This window comes from Chenopodium album, chromosome 6 (genome assembly GCF_948465745.1).
Source record: "Chenopodium album chromosome 6, dcCheAlbu1.1, whole genome shotgun sequence".
In the NCBI taxonomy this organism is placed as follows: Eukaryota; Viridiplantae; Streptophyta; class Magnoliopsida; order Caryophyllales; family Amaranthaceae; genus Chenopodium; species Chenopodium album.
Genome location: NC_137839.1, coordinates 15,982,812 through 16,004,005, shown reverse-complemented (window position 1 = coordinate 16,004,005; position 21,194 = coordinate 15,982,812). Strand labels below are relative to the sequence as shown.

Genomic DNA, 21,194 nt, shown 5'->3' with positions numbered 1-21,194 from the left:
GGTGTTGTTAAGAGTAAGAAAAATGAGGGATTGATTGAGTAGTGGAGTGTTTGGACAGTGTAATTAAGTCAATTTCTTTGTTTGAGTTTTGATGATTTGAGGGTTTTTTTTTTTTTTTTTTTTTTTATAGAAGTACCAAATGTGAAGAGGCGGGAAAACTAACTACCAAGTAGGCAAATATCAACGAACTGAAACAAAACCCCCTAAGAACAACATTCCTTTTTGGCTAACTTTTTATTTTATTTTAATTTTTTTTTAAAGTTTTTTTTCTTAATCAGTCAAACTTTATTTTTATTACTACTTATGTTCTTTTTTTTCCTTTTTTTTTTTTTTTTTTTTTTTTTTTTTTTTTTTAATTTTTAATCTTAAACTGCAATCATCAATATTAATTAATATAATATCATATCATATAATAATCATATCATATAACATCATATAACATAACATATATATAAAGCTAAACTTTTAGCCATGTGACGAAACAGCGACACTTGGCGTTCTAATTTTTTGCCAAGTGTCATGCTACGTAGGATAGAGTTATATAAAATTTAATTTGTAGGATAAAAAAGTTAATTTAGAATTTTATTTTCAATCAAATTTGGATAAAATTTTAGAATAAAATTGTTAATTTAGAGTTTTATCTTTGATAAAGTACCAATATTTCATATGTACAAATTAAATTATAATTTTATTCAAAAATAATTAGATTATAACTCTCACAAATTATCATATAAATTTATTTTTTGTATCATAATATTTTTTTGGAGCGAAGGAATTAGTTCAAAATGTACCACATCCATGGTTTATAATATATTCTAATCAATTAAAATAATATACTTCACAATCTAATATAATTTTATTACTGTGTGTAGACCCGTCAATCAAGTCGGGTCATGAGTCATTTCAGACAGGGTCAGGAAATGTTTTTCACCAATATTATTATTATTATTCATTACATGTCTACACAAGTTTAAATCGTCACAAAAACACGTTGTTTTGGGTGTTTTTGTCCCATGGGAGAGTTACGTCACAAAGACTGGTCCGACTCGAGTTGTACTTGCAAAAACACGGAGACTCCGGTTGTAGGAGCTCCGCCTTCGACGATCAAGTTAGTAACTTGAAAAGAAATAAAGAGTGCGGAAATTTAGGTGGGTATCTGCTTGGATTCCAAGATCAGGTGTTTCTCTGATAAGAGAGAAAGTAGGTGTAATAAATGATTGATTGTGTCTCCAAAATGGGGAAATATCTCCCTATTTATAGGGTCGTTGGAAGGTGTGTCCCTTTCTAGGTCACTTGACCTAGATTTTAGTGGGCTGCGTTTTTTTACGACGTCCTTGGAAATTGGGCCCTTGAAGGCCGCAATTTCAGAAGAAATTTGAAGGGGATACGTGTCAGATGGCTATTGGGCCACTTGGACCAGGCTGGGTTTGACACGTGGTCTTCTCTCATTGGTCCACATGTCTAGGGTATTTTTACCCTAAACATTTGCCCCTCACAGGGGTCACGTGGTTGCCACGTGACCCTGTGACACGTGTCTGTCTTAGAGAGATGAACAGTGAAAACGGCTAGTAAAATCTGGAGTATGACAGGGATGCCCCCGTTTCACCCCTCTATAAATAGGAGTTTACCCCCCCTCCCTTCTCTCACTATTTTCTTTACTTTGACTTTCTAGAGAGAGAAAGAGAGATTCTTAGAGAGAGATACTCTAATCCCGTCTACATCAGATTCTCAAGATTTTCGTGTGCTCACTTTTACAACACCCGGACACCCGTTTGTAGCATTTTTAAGAGTTTTCAGAACTAAAGTAAGGTAACTGCCTGTACCCTTTTTTAGCTTTTCCTTCATTTCAATTTGTATACATTCTTTTTTACGTTTGTATACATATTCTTTAAAAATAACTTGAGTTCTCAATCTACACACTCGGCACTGCCTAGGACATTTAGCCTGTCTCCCGGAACGGCTGAATCTAGAACAGGGGGTGTCTTTTCTGGACTATCAGAACTGCTGTGCTCATCCCCGAATTCCTCCTTCTCCGTGTCTGTGTAGGACACAATGGCTAGAGTTAAACAAACAACTACTAAGCCTAGAAGCCGGCGCGCTATGGAAGTGACCGCCGATGAGGTTGTTCCGGATGAGGAACAAGAGGAATCGGAGAGAGAAGTGGTTCCGATGATGAGGCTCCTTCCTCCTTCGGCAGCTCAAGCGTGAGGGAGGTAGAAGGTGAGGAAGCCGCCTCCTCTCATGGATTAGGTGAGGAGGCAGGCGGCAACGATGCCGCCGAAAGATCAGGGGGCGAAGCATCTGGCTCCGATCAGAACAATTTTGCGGCTCTATCAGCAGCCAGCAAAGACTTCAGCTAACCCTGACCCGAAGAAGATAAGGATGCTTCCGGGTGACATAGCCTTATTGAAGAGCGGCTTTAAGGCTTTCAAAGAGAAACACCCCCTTGGAAAGGGGTGGGATATTATAGTTCCGCATGGGGATGCGGTTATGGCCTGGGAGGACAACATTGAGAATGCAGACAACTACTTTGTCTGCTATGAGGCGGTAGTAGAAGCCGGCCTCCGATTCCCCCTCCATACTAGGATTACGAAAATCCTCAAGGGGTATGATCTGGGTGTCTGGCAGCTCACCCCAAAATCGTGGGTGAACATTCTGAGTTACATTGACACCAGCGAGCTCCAGAATATAACCCCCAGCTTTTCCGCCTTCGCCCATAGGCACTATCTGAGCAAGGCCCCAGGCGGTCATGGGGCGTATTATACTCTTTACCACTTTTCCCTAATATCTAATTACCTTGGACAACGTGTCCAAATGGTCTAGGTGTAAGGAGAAGTATTATTTGATCTCCTCCCCTACACAGAGACACAACTAGGCACTGCGCCGGTATAATAAGGAACCGACTCTCCTAGGTAGAAAATGTCCTCTTCCGGCACTCTTTTCTAGAGCCAGGAAGCAAATAATGGACCCGAGTTTCTTCGAGACCACAACTGAGCCCTTGGGGGCTGGGACTCATTATTGTGCCAAAGAACTGGATCCCCCATCCGGACTTCTTCAAGGATGAAAGATTCATGTCCGCTTGCAGGTTAAGTACCATGTTTCAGATCCACTTTGCATTCGACAATTATGTTGTTTTTTGTTTTTGTACTTCAACTTTTTATAATTTGAACTAACTCCCCGTTTGCCCCTTACAGCCGACGCTTTGAAGATGGTAGATCCGGAGAAGACCCCGGCTAAATCTGTTGCGCAGCTACGCAAAGAGAGCGCTCTCTCCAAGAGAGCAGCCGTTGAGGCCAAGAAAGGCGGGGTATGACCGCCTGACCTGCCTTGTTTTCTTTAAATTTATTTTAAGTGCTTTTGGCGGCTAGGAACTTTTGATCCTCTATTTGCAGGATGCTAGTAAACGCGTTCCACGCTCCATCTCCAAGCTTTTCAAAAGACAAGGGGATTAACTGGAAAAAACTCCGACTGCCAAGGCCGCAAAGAAGAATCCTTCCCAGTAAACTTCTTCTGCTAATCTGGATCGTCCTACGACCGGCGGCAAATCACCATCCGTCATGAAGGTTCTGAGTGAAAGCTCATAACGTTCGGGGAAGAAAGCGCTGGATGCCTCTACGATATCAAAGGGTGGCCTACCACCCAATGTTGCAGCCGGTGCGGCAACGACTGGGGAGGAGGATGCCTCAAAGCCTCATCATCAAACCGAAGGTAAGAATAAGATTGAACTTCCTTGGCCGCTTGACTTTATGCGAGTCAAGACTAAGGTTGACCCTTCGGGGGGTTTAGTCAGCAGCCGAACACGAATGAATGCCAACTACGCTGCATCCCTCTCACCAAGTACTTCTCATGGTGCAGATCTTACATCCGATGAGCCGGATCTTCTTGGGTTTGCAAAACGGATTGTTAGGACCCTCACTCGGTCTGAGAAGAACTCCGTACCTGATCTCCAGGTAGTGGAATTCGACCGGTAAATGGGCCAACTGGCTGAGGTAAATTGTTCTCCAACTCAATGCTGATATTTTTTCTTTTGTTTTTATTAAGTATTTCATATTCCGGCTGTCCCTTTCTAGGTTATGCTGAGGGTGGATGGGCTCCGGGGCCCTTTAAGGCGGAAGCAAGAAGAGGTAAATGATGCCAAACGGAGGGCCACTCAAAACCTCAACTCTGCTGAATATGCTAATTATATGTCTGAATTAAAGATTAAAGCAGTAGAGTTGCAACAGGAGGAGCTCATCCGGAGCCTGACGGCTGCTAACGATGAAGGCAACAACCGGGCGAATGACCTTGAGCTAAAACTGAAGGATGCTCAAGCTGATCTCAAGGCATTAGAAGTTTTTAATAACAACAATATATATATATATAGATATAACCTTTCTCTTTCCCTTGCTCTTTTCCCTCCCTTTTTTCGAAACATTTTTATTTTCCTTTCCAGTTCCTTTCCCTTTCTAAGATGAAATTGCAAAGGAGCAGGCCCAGCTGGTGGAGGAGAATCAGCGGGACAATACGGCCCGACTGAAGATAGCCTGGGGGCTCCTCTATCCGGACATTGACTTTGAAGTCTATGATTACGCCACTACGGTGTGTGATGCCCAAGTTCTGGGAGAGGCAGCTCCGCCTCGCTTCAAATACTAGGCTGATGAGCTAGGATATGAAGTCTTAGATAATGAAGAGGAGCCGGCAGAGGGCCAACAAAACAAAGACAGCCAGCCTCAGGCGGCTGAAAATCAATCAGGAGCCCTCTTTACCGGTCAGCTTCCCCCTCAGCCTTGAATCAGCCTCCCCAAATTCTGCGGCCGTATGCCATTTTCTTTTCCGGCTTGTAAGCCAAGTATGTTGTAATTTTACCAACTATGGAGTTGGGTTGACAATTATTTCTTTTGTTTCTGCACTGGATGCGATTCCGGTTAACAATCATTCTAGACTTTGTGCTAGTTTTAATTTTATGAAGTATTCTGACTCATTCAGTTTTTTTATACATGTTTGCATTTGTGTTTGAATTTTAATTTTTGAATTGAATTTTGCATATATACTGAAATTCTTTGATATTTTGCCTAACTTATAAAAAGCATGCGGCAGATTGTAATCCGGCTGTTCTTGCCCCTGGACGACTGTGTGGTTGGTTTCATTTCAAATTGATTGATTGGCATACAAACATTTGATGCTTTGAGAAGTATGGGCTGTTTTTAGGCCAATCAATCATAATGGTGATTGCCCCAAACCAAGTACACAACCGGCCATTTAAACGGGTGTTTCCAGCCTCTTACCCAGGCGGTAAACTTCCGTCTGGGGTGGATGCATAACCATTACACAAAACTCCTTTTCCCTAATGGGAGAGTCTATGCAATTTTGGAATGAAAAGCCTAAGTAAGAACTTCGGTCGAGAACCGACTGATGCCTTAGGGCATCTGGTATTTTGAAAACTTAATTGTTCTTTAGACTATTCTGGTCATACGACTATGAGTTGACCAATTTGGTCGTTCAATCTTTGTCGTCTGCATAGATACGTAGAGCTAATAGATAGTCTGCTCTCTGCGACGATTGCACCCGGAAGGGTGTCGCCGGACGCCGTTGTCCATATTGGGACAGGCGATTTTGTGAAATAAGCAACCATCTGGCCATTGGCCTTTGGTCTTGTTTAAGACCGGTTGTATAGCTACTAAGCGTTTTTGTGCCTAGTTTATAGGTCTTGCCATTGGCCGCATGTCACTTGGACGTTGAATTTGCTACTAAGTTTCGAACTTAGTTGGTTTAGCAAATAATCCGTATGAGCATTGTCCAAACGAAATGGTAATGATAAAGATAACAACACAATTGGAAACAAAGCCCGGTTTTTCATTAATAAGCTTCTTGTTTACAAAAAAATTACAATTCTTAGAAGTAGTACTTTTTTAAGTTATCTACATTCCAAGTTCTAGGCAGGCGTCTGCTGTCTGGTGTTTCCAGGCGGTAGGTGCCATCCCTAACTTCTTCATAGATCCGGTAGGGGCCTTCCCAATTGGGAGTTAGCTTTCCAAGCTCATTGGCCCTACCGGTTGCCTTCATTTTTCGTAACACGAAGTCGCCAATTTTCAAAGGGCGCTTGTGTACTTTCTTGTTGTAGGCTCTCGTCATTCTCAGACGGTATATCTCATGACGCAGGGCAGCATTGCCCCTGCGTTCCGGGAGGGAGTCCAATGCCAGCCGCATGGCCTCCCAATTTGCCTCTTCATCATAAAGCATGACTCTGAGAGTCGGCTCGTAGTGTTCGATGGGTAAGACGGCTTCAGCACCGTATACCATGAGAAATGGGGTTTCACCGGTTGCCCCTTTGGCAGTTGTCCTGATGGCCCATAGGACATGAATTAATTCTTCTTCCCATAAGCCACCGGCTCTTTCAATTTTCTTTTTGATGCCGTCTGAGATGAGTTTATTGAAGGCTTCGACTTGGGCGTTTGCTTGGGGTCGGCCGACTGATGCAAAACAGTGCGAGATCCCTTGATCTCCCAACCAAGTCTTAAGGTGAGGCGTTTCAAACTGAGGGTCGTTATCAAACACCATAGACATAGGTACCCCGAACCGGGTGATAATGTTCTTCCAAATGAAAGAGATGCCATCCTTTGTCTTGATGTTCTTGATTGCCTCTGCCTCCACCCACTTGGTGAAGTAATCCACAGCCACCAGAATATAATGCTTTCCTCCTGGTGCATGTGTATAAGGACCCAAGATGTCCATACCCCACTTAGCAAACGGGACTGGGCTGTGGATTGCCGTCAGATCAATAGACGGGCGGTGAATAAGCTTGCCAAACCTCTGACATTTGTCACATTTCTTCACCAAATCTTTGGCATCTGCTTCAAGAGTAGGCCAAAAATAATGCCGTCTGGCTCTGACGGCTAGGGAACTGCCGCTTATATGGGAGGCGCAGTATCCCGCATGCAATTCTTCGAGAACTTCTTTCCCCTTTTCTAGGGTAACACACTTCAATAAAGGTTTAAGGAAACCCGCCTTAAAGAGCTCTCCGTTTCTCATCTCGAAGTTTGCTGCTTGTTTCTTCATGACGGCTACCTCCCGTGGTGAATCAGGGAGTGCCGTTTGTTAAATATGCCCGGATGCCATCCATCCAGGTAAAGCTCCAGTCCAGGATTCCAATGGGTTCTTCATATGTACTTCTTTTTTCCAGAACTTCCCAAAAGACTAACCGAGGTGTATCACAACAGGCAAAAGATGCCAGTTTGGACAATGCATCCGCCTGGTTGTTGTCTGACCTAGGCCTTGACTTAGACAAAATTCTTCAAGTGCCCCAGCCTCTTCTTTGACTGCCTGAAGATATTTGATCATAGCCGGATGAGTTGCCTCATATTTTCCCTCATACTGGCTTACGACCAACTACGAATCAGAATAGGCGTCAATCTTTGTTGCACCTGCTCCCTTACACATGCATATTCCAGCCAGCAGGGCTTTGTATTCAGCCTCGTTATTCGAGGCCTAAAGCTTAAACCGTAGTGCATATTCAAAATTTTCCCCCTCAGGAGACTCATATAAAATTCCTACACTACAGCCGTTTTTTGTCGAGCTCCCATCTACAAACACTTTCCAAACCTGATCAATGTTATCCGGAGGAACCGGTCGTGACATTTCAATAAAGAAGTCGGCAAACGCCTAACCTTTCACTGCCTTTCTTGGTTCGAAAGTGATTTCAAGACTTCACATTTCAATAGCCCATTTAAAATTCTGCCGGATGACTCCAAGGTGGACATTGGCCGCTTGAGGGGCAGATCGGTGTAGATTACAACTGAATATGCCAGAAAATAAGGCTTCAGCTTCTTGAATGCCATATATAGAGAAAGGCCAAAATTTTCAACCATGGGGTATCAGAGTTCAACATTTTTTAGTACATGGCTAATGAAATAAATCGGGAGCTAGATGTCGTCTCTCTCAGCAAGGAGAACAGTACTGAGAGCATGGTCTGAGACGGCTAGGTACATGTATAACGTTTCTTTGGGAAGAGGGCTAACAAGCCTTGGCAAAGAGTGCAAGTGTTCTTTCAGCTTCTGAAAGGCCGCCTCAGCATCATCCACTAGTGGAAAAAATCTCATTCGTAATAGGCTATTTGTAACGAGCAAAGCTATGCCCGTTACATTAAATATATTCGTAACGGGCAAAATAGTGTCCGTTACGAATACTTAGTTATTCGTAACGGGCAAATAGTGTCTGTTACGAATACTTAGTTATTCGTAACGGGCAAAATATTGCCCGTTACGAATACTTATTTAGTTGTAACCGTCATCATTTGCCCGTTACGGATATTATATTATAAGTAACGGGCATATTGAGCCCGATACAACTGCTTGAGCGTGGCCCAAATGATAAGAGGAGCCCATTACTTGGCTTTGGCTTTTTATTAGGGTTTACCTAGCCGTCATTCACCTCTTTTCTCTCATTTCACACTGTCACTCTCTCTCCTCTCCTCTCCTCCATCAATCTTCCCCATTCAATTGGTGATGAAACAAGGCGAGAAAAATGGCGATATGGGAGGAGGAGAGAGAAAAAATGGTGAAATTGGGGGTTTTGATGATTTTTAGATCGGAGGGTTTATTGATTTTTCTCTAAGGCTTCTCCATTCTCCAACTCGCTAGATCTAGCTTAGTCAACCCAGCTTTCCTCTTTGTAAAAGAAATAAAATAAAATCAAATTGAATTTCGTCGGTCCAAGCAATTGAAGCGTTCCATTGAAGCGCACTTGACGTTCTCCATTGAAGCAGCTTCTGAAGTAAGTTAAAGTTTCTTTTTCTAATCTTATCAATTTCACAATCTAGGGTTTATCTTTGATTTAATTTAATTGTTTAAGGTTCGAATATCTGAATGGTTCAAATTAGTAAGATTATGAAAGATCATAACCAGCGATTATGTTGTTAGAAAACAAAATTATGACCCGAATTTGATAATTGTATCAAATATGCCTTAAATTATGTGATTTTCCGAGCGTAATTTGATAATTGAATCAAACATGCCTAAATTTATGTGTTTTTTCGAGCCTAATTTGATAATTTATCCTGAAATTATGTTTTCGAAACAAGGGTTTTTCTGCTTTTAGATTTTAATTTAATTGTTTTTCCCTAAAAATTATGCCTTTTTCAAATACCTGCAGCACCGCAAATTATATACTACAGATCTTTGTTTCTAAGCTAAAGGTTTAAACTGGTATTGTTTTGATGATTTTTGTGATTTAATTTTATGGCTTATGATATGACTCGTGATTTTTCGAGGTTTTTGGAGTTTGATTTACCCAGATTTGCTGAGTTGAAGCTAATTTTGATGTTTTTTGGGTGGAAGGGATTGAATGTTTTTCTGGGGTTTTAGCTAGTATTGTTAATTCAAACTGTGTAAAAGGAATTAATTCTTTGAGGTTTATTTGTTTACTCGTGATTGAATGTTTTATTGAATTTTAAACTAATTTATTTTACAGAACATTATATGCTAGCATGGTTAAGGTCTCTTGGCTCTGATCTATTCTCAAAATCCAAAGAATAATGATTTAGCGCTTTATTATACTCTCTATTAGTGATTATATTGTTCTTCTTTTGTTTTTTTTTTTTTTTTTTTTTTTTTTGTTTTTTCTGATCTATTCTCAGAAATTCTGATTGAAGCCATCATTGGCTGCTGCTGGTGTTAATAATGATGTTACTTTTTTTTTTCTTATAATTAAAATAAATGTAGTAGTTGAAGAACAATCAGAATTTTTTCAAGGAAATTCAACAATAAGATATGTTAAGGTGTCTTATGTGAATAGAATATGAAAAATTGTTTAACTGTCAGTTTGAAGATTTAATTTTAGATAATGGAGTAAGAAATTAGATAATATTTAAGTTGATTTTATTGGGATGGATTTTACTAGTTTATTGCGTCATTTAGTGTTCCCTGTTGTAAGCTCTTCAACCTTTCAATATGTGTCTTTCTTTTTTTTTTTTGGAATTTGTGAATATAAACTAGATTTTATTGTTGAAAGTTTCTTGAGATTCTTACACAATCACCTACTTACATTTTAGGTGACTAAGCTCTCCCTTGAAGAAACTAAGAGTGTGACTGCTGACCATGGTGAGAGCATTAGTCATGTAAATTTTGGGCTAAGAACTAGATCAAGAACCAAGCAATTGAAGCTGGATCCGAATATCTACTTTGCTTTGATAAAGGAAAAGGTATATATCCATACTCTTGTTCATGGATCGATGTTATGCCATATCTTGTCTTGTGTGGTCATATTATGTGTTCTTTTATATACTCCTTTTCTCCCATAACCTCAGTTAAGTGAGTGATTTTATGTTTACCATGTCTATTTCCTTGGACATTTCTTTTTAGATTTGGTGCCATCTTTTATTTTCCGGGATTAATAACCTCAATTGGGCATGTACTATTAATTTTCATGACTACAAGTTATACATTGATAAAAATAACAGTAATTCATCAGCTAATGAAATACCTGCAACATTATTCCAGTTTGAAGAATTTTTCTTTTGGATACAACATGCTCTAGGTAGGCTTAAAAGCCAAATAGATTTTTAATGAATGTATTAAATTTTATAGAAGAAGAAAAAAACATTAAATTATGTGTTCAGAAATGATTCTTAAGTAAGCACCTGATGCTTAGGTCTAGGTTTGATGTTAACTGTCTAGATATGCAAATCAATTACTGATTGTTTTAGATTTCGGACAAAGGAAATACATTGATTCATTATTCGTTGTTATATACACTCGGATAGTTCGTTGTCAGTTACTGCATTTCTTGCTTCAGTATCTGATTTTAGTTAAATGCAGATGAATTTATGAATTCAGTAACCTGTGTTGTGTTGCTTATTAGCATTATAAATATCAAATTTAGAAAGTAATGATATAGCGCGATAGAGCTTAGAATCTCAAGTACATCATGGCTGATTTGTTTAATCCATTGAATATCCTGACAACAAAAACCAATGCCAATCTTCATGTCAAATCCGGGGATTAGGGGAGGCAAATGAATGATGAATGATATTTAATCCTGCAATCAACCAAAGATCATATAGAAAATTAGCGAAAATTGTATATAATAAAGTTTTTATGATTCTTTGGCTAATATGCTAATAAGCACTATGGGTGGTGAAATAGTCAGGGAACCCCAAAATAGAAGGGACAGAAGTTAGAACCCCTGTTTTCTTATCTTGTTGCTGCAGTGATACAGTACAGATCCTAGCTTGGTTGTCTCAGAAGCAAACAGTATTAGAATAATTGAAATTAAAATCAATGGTGATTAATTAAGTGGTGATTAGTTAATTAATTAAGTTTTACAGGTAGATTATCACTTAATACAGGAATAGTGGGGACCACCATTACAAACCCTAATGCTTTGGCATTAGGAAGTAATGATATTGGTTTAGAGCTCATATCAGTAGTATCAGCAAATTATTAAAAACAATCTCTTGCCTTTAATATTGACACTTCCTGTGTTTGAGTGCCCTTGAAGAAGCATATGACCTTATCATCACTTAACTTTTAGTATATGATTTGGCTACCATGTAGACTCCCTATTTCTTTGTTGGATGCTTCTGCTACATTTTTAATTTCCTCATTATACCTAATTTTATAGACTACGTGTGCCGTTACGTAGTCATCAACGTTTCATCATGATCGTCTACCTCGTCCTCATCACTATGTTATCATTACCACCATCTCGGTTTGTTAAAATATTTGAAGAAAATCTTTTAAAAAGATAACGGGAAGAAAACTGCTAAATATCTACGGTAACTGTTAGTCATCTAATAATTGGCTAAATGACAATTGTTCCCCTTTTCCTCTCTAGATAATTATTGTTAGGTGGCTAACAGTTAGCTAGATAGCCTTACTTAAAAAGCGAACCAAACTAGGGGCGCACACCCAGATTGATTCACATCTGTAGTATTTAGTACCTAACATGTTAAAGCAAACTTAACTCCTTATTCATATTTTTCAGGGGTCCCAAAGAAAGTAGACTGGCTTTTCGGCGCTAGGGAGTTTTAAAACCATTAAAGAACTTTCATGGGAAACCTTGTATTCTTGCTACCAAAAGATGGTCCATACTAGTAAGTGTATTCTATTCTTGGTTCTCATGATCTAGATGGAATTCACATGGTATTACATGCTCAATTATGCATCCATCTCTTCATTTTTATACCAAGTGCTGCTAATGATGGAGGTTAATGATCACTATTATAATACCAGATTATGAGATGATGCAGATTTTGGCAATCCCATTATCTGCACAAACCCCATTAACATTTCTTTTTTGGAGGCATCTACTCTATATCCTAAATTTTAATGTCTTCAGGACCACTAAGCAAACAACTAATTACTCGACACACTTTTCTAATCTCCATGTATTATTATCTAATCTCCCAGATTATAGAAAGATATTACTTTGGCTGGCTGGCATAAGCAGGTTTTGATGTTGGCAATTACATGAAATACTCTGGTGGTTGTGTTCTAGGGTTCGCTTGATTTTCTGAAATTGCTGTAGGGCAAGCAGGGGTTGCCTACACACAAAGTATTTTGTATTTTCTGACTGTAGAAGAAGTGTTCATTGTTTTGATCTGAATGTAATATGGGTTGTTGCTGATTTAGTTTGTTATACGAGGAGAATGCTTCAATTTTATGTCTTAATAGGTTATTTATTTGTAGTGAATAAACTGCGTTATCAGGTTTTGATGGAGTAGAGATCCATGGAGCCCATGGCTACCTCATTGACCAATTCCTAAAAGATGGCTGTACAAAATTTAAGCTTCATCAAGACAGTATACAATTCTACAAGATTTTTCAAGTTCTTAGTCTACTATATGGAATATAAAACTTGTATAAATTTTCATGTTGTATTACAGAGTATTATTTATTTAGTAGCTTTTGACTCATGTTGAGAGTTGTTGTAAAGTCAATTTGGACATTTGTGAAAGTTGTATATTTGATTTTATAATTAATTCAATTTTACATTTATTATTATTATTGATAATAGTAATTAAAATTTGGCATCATAGCAGATTATCAGGATAGCAGACTAGATACCTGCTGCATTTTTTTTTTTTAATTTGGGTTCAATTGTATTCGTAACGGGCATTTTGACTGCCCGTTACGAATAACCCGTTATTCGTAACCGGCTGTCAAAATGCTCGTTACGAATAACGGGTTATTCGTAACGGGTAGCGCCCGTTACGAATAACATAGCCTATCCGTAACGGCAGCATACGTAACGCCCGTTGCCCGTTACGGATAGGCTATTTTTGCCCATTACGGATAGCTATTTTTCCACTAGTGATCCCCCCGTTCAAATCTAGTCTTCTTCCTGATTGCTTGGAAGAAGTAAAGGCATTTGTCACGTGACCGGCTGAGGAACCTCCCCAATGCCGCCAAGCAACCGGTTAGTCTCTGTACTTCCTTAACAGTGCGGGGTGACTTCATGTCAATAATCGCTTGTATCTTCTCAAGGTTAGCCTCTATCCCCCTTTGATCAATCAAGAATCCGAGAAACTTCCTTGACTCAACATCAAAGACGCATTTCTTGGGATTAACATAACCTTATGCCGCCTGAGTGTGGTGAAGGTTTCTTGGAGATTAGCAAGGTAATCTGTGTGTTGCTTGGATTTGACTATCATATAATCAATGTACGCCTCTACATTCCTTCCAATTTGATTAATAAAGACTATATTAATCATCTGTTAGAATGTAGTCGGCGCATTCTTCAAGCCAAACTACATCACAGTATAACATAATAACCCCTGATCAGTTACGAAAGGCGTCTTCTATTGATCTTTTTTCAACAGGGGTATCTGATGGAAGCCGGAATAGGCATCCATAAAACACATCAAGGCATGCCCGACTGTAGAGTTGACCTGACTGTCAATCTTTGGAAGCGGATAACTATCCTTTGGACATGCCTTGTTGAGGTTTGTGTAGTCAACACACATATGCCAGGTACCATTCGGCTTCTTTACAAGCACAACATTCGCCACCCAGTCAGGGAAATTACATGGCCGAATGAACCCAACATCCAACAGCTTTTTAACTTCGGCAGATGCCGCCTGACTTTTTTCCTCGCCGTGATTTCTTTTCTTTAGCCGGATGGGCTTCTTTTTTGGATCCATGGCGAGTTTGTGGACAGCGAGATCTGGGCTAACGCCTGGCATCTCATCTACTTCAAAAGCAAAAATGTCTTTGAATTCTTTCAGCAATAGGTGCAAATCTGCACCCATCTTAGCATTAGCAGTCGTCCCAACCTTAACAGTGCGCTCTGGACGGCTGTCATCCAGAGGTATATCGATATGTTCACCAGGCGGCTGGGGACGGAGCTCATCTGACCGTTCACCGGTCAATGATTGCTATTTTTTCTCTTTCTTCACCTACACCAGCCGATGAGCCTTTCTTTTCTTTCCGGCTGCTGGTGGGGGTGGGCTGACGTCCTAAACATTGTCAAGGTCTATTGGTTCTTGTCCTTGACTGTCTAAGGCCACTGTGGACTTGACGGCTGTGAGATAACACTCCCGGGCCGTCTTCTGATCCACATTCAAGGAACCAACAGAACCGTCATCCTTCTCATACTTGATCACCATGAGGGAAGGAATGATTACCGCCTTGGCCTCGTTGAAAGTTGGCCGGCCTAAAATAATGTTATAGTCGGTCATCTCCTCAACTACTAAGAACTTGACGATAAGGTTTCGTCCTTCTCCTTTTCTCTCCTAGCCGGATGGGTAGATCAATCCTACCGACTGGTACACAATCCCCCCTCCAAAGCCAACCAGGGGGTGGTTTACCGGGTGCATGCTGCTAGGCTTATACTTCAGCTTTTACAAGCACCTCTGGATGATGTCCAACGAGTTGCCGGTGTCAGTAAGGATCCGCCCAACCAGCTAATTGACGACCTTACATTCAATGACAACTGTGTCGTCATGCGGGCGGCGGACGTTGCCCTTGTCCTTTTCAGTGATCAAAATATCTGAGAAGGTGGAGCTGGCTGACGCCTACTCCTCATCATCATTATCCATCTTTCGAAGATGGCTCTTGGTGCCCTGGATGGTGGGGCCACCACATGAGAACCCGCCTACTAAAGTGTAGACCAGCTCTTTGTTAGTTTCCGAGCTACTAGCAGGCTGGGGTGTCTTAGATGACTGCCCTAGGTTCTTCTTATTAGTCCCTTTGGACTTAGAAATGTAGGACTTCAACATCCTTTTGCCATCCAGACAGTCCAACGCCCGCTGAAGGTTGAAGCAGTCGTTGGTGCAGTGTCATGGCTAACTTCCTCATGGTATTGGCAGAATTTATTTTTGTTCCTTGATTAAATGAAACTTTTTATTGGATTCGGCTTCTCTAGAGAAAGCCGGTCCTTGATCTCCATGAGGATGGAGTTGCAGACCTTGTTAAACTTGTACTTAGGGACGTACGGTTTAAATTCTTTCTTTTTATTCTGGGACGGCTGGTGAGAATCACTCACCGCCCAGACTTCTTTTCTCTTCTTTCTCTCTTTTTTTTTCTTTGCCGGTTGAGCAGGCCGGCTATCTTTTTGTTTGTCAGACTTCTTGGAGTCCGACTGACTACCAGGCGAGCAGAGGTCGGTTGCTTGAATATAGCTTTCCGCCTCCCTTAGGGCCTCCTGTAGGGTAAATGCCCCTTTTCTGACAAGGTCAAACTTAAAGCCGACCCGTTTCTCAGGCCCTTAAAGAAGTCTGTAAAGGCTACTTCGTCAGACAATCCCTGAATCTGAATTCTGGTCAGATTAAACCGCCGGACGTAGGAGCGTAATCCTTCCCTCTCTCCCTGCTTAATGGTGCTCAAGTCAAGACTTGTTTTCTTTGCAGGGATGTTCATTGAGAAGTTGGAAGAAAACAAGAAGACAAGCTTCTTGGAGCTATCAATGGAACCGACTGGCAAGTTGTCAAACCATTGTTGGGCAATGCCCTTCAATGTAGCCGAAAAACATCGACACCAAGTGGCATCGTCCAACCCCTGCAAATACATGAGGTTGGTGTAAGCCATGAGGTAATCTTCTGGGTTGGAGGTACCATCATAAGTACCTACCAACACAATTTTAACCTTGGCCGGCTGTGCCGCCTCGGTTATTTTCTGGGTGAACGTAGAAGGTTGTTCACCCAGGCGGAGCAGACGGAGCTGCCAGTCCAGTGGCTGGACATTATTGTATGCCGCCTGACCTCCGAAGAGAGTCGATTGCATGAAATGAGGAGAATACGGGTCGTAGACCATAGGGGGTGCGTACGGTGCATTCCCAATCATCCGAGGGCCAAAATGGACGGTATTACCGCCTGTATGGCTCTCATGCAAGGATTATACGTTCCCTGCAGATGTATTCTTAAAGATGTCTGGAAAACTTGAAGTGGAAGCTGACTCAAACAGCTGTTTATTCCTCTTACGGGTGATGATCTCCCGTGCATCAAAAATGGATTTTTTTCCCCCAGCTGTTCACTCCGGCGGGTATTGTTGGTATTCCTCTTGGGCAGAAGAATCTTGGACCAGTCAAGGGTCCCGGCTGCCTTCTCCTTTCGATACGGAGTTGGCTGCCTGTCCCTGAATGGCTTCCTCTTTTCTAGAGGAGTCTTCTTTGATGGCTGACCCTTACTTGGGCCAACCCGGTTCTTGGTTATCAGATCCTTAATTTCACCCTTGAAATTAGTCATGAATTTCAAGAGTTCGTCTCGAGTGACTGGAGCAGATCCACCGGCATATGGGTTTCCCTTTCCGGCTGACCAGGGGGCCGACTTATACCCGCCTGGCTTGCACCCTGTTCCAGAGTGTCCCTGGGCCTGATGCGCTTGGTTATCAGAGAGCCATCATTAGCTATATAGGTTTCTCCCTGAGGATCATCCTTGGTCAATAAAGACCTCCGGCTGGTCTACCGGACATTCAGGAGGTGGTACAGACTCTTGAACCATCCTTGAGGTACTCTCCCCATAGACGGCGCCAAATGTATTGTGTGTTTTTGTCCCTTGGGAGAGTTACGTCACAAAGACTGGTCCGGCTCGAGCTGTACCTGTAAAAACATGGAGTCTCCGGATGTAGGAGCTCCGCCTTCGACAATCAAGTTAGTAACTTGAAAAGAAATATAGAGTGCAGAAATTTAGGTGGGTATCTGCTTGGATTCCAAGCTCAGGTGTTTCTCTGATGTGAGAGAAATTAGTTTTAATAAATGATTGATTGTGTCCCCAAAATGGGGAAATATCTCCTTCTTTATAAGGTCGTTGGAAGGTGTGCCCCTTTCTAGGTCACTTGAGCTAGATTTTAGTGGGCTGCGCCGTTTTACGGCGTCCTTGGAAATTGGGCCCTTGAAGGCCGCAATTTCAGAAGATATCTGAAGGGGACATATGTTAGATGGCTATTGAGCCACTTGGACCAGCTTGGGTTTGACACGTGGTCTTCTCTCATTGGTCCACATGTCTAGGGCATTTTTACCCTACACACATGTCAATTCCTAACTAATTTTGTATCAATGTTATGTTTTAAAATTTGACTTATAGATTAAAATATATTTTATTATTTAATAAACAACCCGGGCATCGCACGGGCAAAAAACTAGATAATATATAAAGCTAAACTTTTAACCAGCCACAAGGTAGCGACATTTGGCGTTCCAACTTTTCACCAAATGTCACGCCACATTGGATAGATTTAAATAAACTTTATAAGAAAAAAAAGTTAGTTTAGAATTATATTAGGATAAAATTTTAGGATAAAATTGTTACTTTGGAGTTTTATTTTCAATTCCAATATTTAAGATGTACAAGTTGAATTATAATTTATTCTAAAAAATTATTAGATTATGTTCTAAAAAAATTATCATATAAATTTATTTTTTATATCATAATATTTTTTGGAGCAAAGGAAATAGTTGAAAGCATAAAACATCCATTTATAATATATACTAATCGGTTTAAATAATATAGTTCACAATTTAATAGAATTTTATTACTATGTAGATCTGTCAATTAAGGTCGGGTCGTGAGTCATCTCGGATTAAGTCACTTCAGGTTACGAGTCACGAAATGTTCAACTCTTGCCCAAAGTTTTGGGTTCGGGTTAACCCAACGGGCTTTGAACTTTTATTTTTTTTATTTTTATTTTTTTTGCTATTTTTTTAATGTGTTAAACCGAACATTTTAACCAAATTATTATTAGTCATTACATGCCTAATAGATAGCAAATCGTCATAAATGCACATCAATTTCTAACTAATTTGGTATCAATGATATGTTTTAAAATTTGACATATAGATTAAAAATTTATCTTAAAATTCAATAAAAAAAATGTGGACATCGCACGGGCACAAAATTAGTATATTATTAAAGCTCAATGACAAGAATTGAAATCTTGCCACATGTCGCCAATTTAGCCATGTGGCATCATGTCATGTTATTATTGATCATTGATGTTTCCTCTCAAAAATTCTAATTTATTAGCATTAATATTAACACATCTTGGTAATAAAGTTATTTAAAAATGAGTTATTCATATTCATTAATTTTAAATTTAATTGTCTTATACGTGTATATTTTAATAATAATACGATTAATTTTATTTCTTTTAGTTACTCATTTAAAATATGTTACCCAAAAAAGTATAATAAAATTTTGGTTTTTTCTTCTAATCACAATATATGTCTACTTAAGGATTTTTTTTAATAACAACTAAAGAATAAAAAATTGTTTAACAAATAAAAAAAAACTAATATACTTCATCTGTTTCTATTTTATCTAAATTATGTTCTAAAAGTGCACATGGGGCAACTTTTAGAAGTAATAAGGTATATCATGTGCAACAAGGGCAACAAAGTTACAATTTCTCTCTCCTCTCCTTAAATATTGACCTTAAGGCTATGAGTCAAGTAAATAGAAATGGAGGAAGTATATGCATATTATTAAATAAATTTTGATGTTTAATAATATTCGCAAAAATTAAGAAATGTTTTTGTTTTTTGTTTTGTTTTTTTTTTTTTGGTATAATAAAATTTTGGTTTTTTCTTCTAATCACAATATATGTCTACTTAAGGATTTTTTTTTAATAACAACTAAAGAATAAAAAATTGCTTAACAAATAAAAAAAAAACTAATATACTTCATATGTTTCTATTTTATCTAAATTATGTTCTAAAAGTGCACATGGGGGCAAATTTTAGAAGTAATAAGGTATATCATGTGCAACAAGGGCAACAAAGTTACAATTTCTCTCTCCTCTCCTTAAATATTGACCTTAAGGCCATGGGTCAAGTATTCTTCCCTTTCTTCTCTTTCTCTGTGTTCTTTATTCCTCTATGGTGATTGAATTCGAATTGTTTTTACGAATTCCAGAATTTAGGGTTTGCTAATTTCCTTCTAAAATTGGTACTTCTAGGTCTACTGTCTCAACCTCCACTAAACAAAAAGTGTGGGTGTGGCGTCCCAAATGCTAGATTGAATAACAAGATCCAAAGGGGTTGGTTTGGGACCTTTGGGTAAATAAGATTAGTGTTGTATAACAAGATCAAAGCGAAAAATGATGTTATATTGAAAGGGTATTTTATGATTTTCTAGGCATTTGGTTGAATTATGATGTACTGAAATTGATTTACTACACGTGGGTTACTGCATTTTGCCGCCACAAATTCAATTGGGGTTTTATTTTCATGATTGTAGCTTTTATAGAGATTAAACTTTTTTATCTTAATCAATGGAGATGAGTGAAAATAGAAGATGAGTTGTTTTTTTTTTTTTTTTTTTTTTTTTCTTTTTACGGGATTACCCAATAAGGCAGCAACTATTTCAACCACGTACAACCATTGTCGAGTAGAAGTAAGGAAGAAAGAGAAAGAAAGAGGAGCAGGGGAAGAGAAAGAGGGAAATCGAAAAAGGGGAAAAAAGAAGAGGGCGGAATTAGGGATTAATTACATGTCATGTGCTTGGCACGTGATTGGGTCTACGCCGGAGCAAAGGTCAAATATTCACTTTCCGGCATTAGGTGTTAACTTGCAACATTTTTTTGAAAAATGGTGGCTTTTTGCAACATATTTTTTATAAGGTGGTTATTTGCAAAAACAGATATTTAAAAGGTGGTTTTATGCAAATTTTCCTAGATTTTATAATGTGAGATAATGACTGGGCTTGGACATTAGATTTTATAATGTGAGATAATGATTGGGCTTCGTCCAAACCCAATTGTGATTTGAAGGAATTTTTACTAATCGTGGTCGCCCAAACTCACATATGATGATGTTAGCAGATCTGTGATAAATATTGTTCTTTAACCTTTGGGCTAGGCCCAAACCTACTGGATAAGTGCCATAAATTAAGAAACCAATAGTTTTTTTGCCATGAAAAAAAAAAGATTTTATAATTTTATTTTAATAAATCATGGTTTAATAAATCATAGCTATACAAATTTAGAAATTTATCATAAATATAAGTACGACATGCATTTAACTGAACCCCCCATAGTAATGTATAAATCAATCCTTATCCTAATTTCGTATGTTACTGTGCGTAAGGAAATAATTAAGAATATAATATTTTTCCCTTATTGCACAAGAGAAGATCAATATTTACAACAAATACACTTTTTTTTTTTTTTTTTTTTTTTTGTGAAGAAACATTAATGCCAAGAACACTATTTTTTTTTTAAATGAGAAAAACATTAACAACAAGTCCTTAAGAAATTAAGATTTGTGCCTACCATAGCACAGGTTAGTTTTTAATGTAAAAGTTTAAGTGATAACCTACCATAGCACCGGCGACCATAGCTATTAAGGTTTTTTGTTATGGACATATAGGATATCCGAAATGAAAACTCAGATCACTTATCCAACATTTCACATTTATAAACACCATATATGATATCATGCGTTCTATGTGTTTTTTGAATAGATTTGTAGATTGAACTTGGCTCCTCAATGCGCGTTACATAATTAAACAAATTATTTCACATGTCACCAATTATAATCCGCATTTGATTCATTTGGGACTCCAGTTACGTAATAGCACTCAAGTTATCTTTTAATGGCGAGATATGTTAAATAGGATTTATAATGTATGATAAGACAATTCATACTTTTTTTTTTTTCTTTAAAATATTTTTTTTACAAATGTTTTCAGTTGATGTAGTACTATAAACTATTAAAGGTTTTTCTACACAGTAACCCTCAGTTGTTGGGTTTTCTAAGGTGTGCCCACACTTTTGGGAAATTCCACA

General features: G+C 38.9%; 1 long non-coding RNA gene across 5 annotated transcripts; it reads left to right on the top strand.

Annotated features, from left to right (window-relative positions):
• The first annotated feature begins 8,417 nt into the window (after positions 1-8,417).
• On the top strand, positions 8,418-12,980 carry LOC145635911 (uncharacterized). 5 transcript variants are annotated; one of them, XR_014113934.1, is made up of 4 exons: positions 8,418-8,748; positions 10,025-10,174; positions 11,959-12,067; positions 12,683-12,980. It is a non-coding gene; the product is annotated as an uncharacterized LOC145635911 (long non-coding RNA). The 5 variants fall into 5 exon arrangements; XR_014113935.1 differs by having other exon boundaries at positions 12,663-12,980; XR_014113936.1 differs by lacking the exon at positions 12,683-12,980 and adding an exon at positions 12,384-12,635.
• Positions 12,981-21,194: the final 8,214 nt, after the last annotated feature.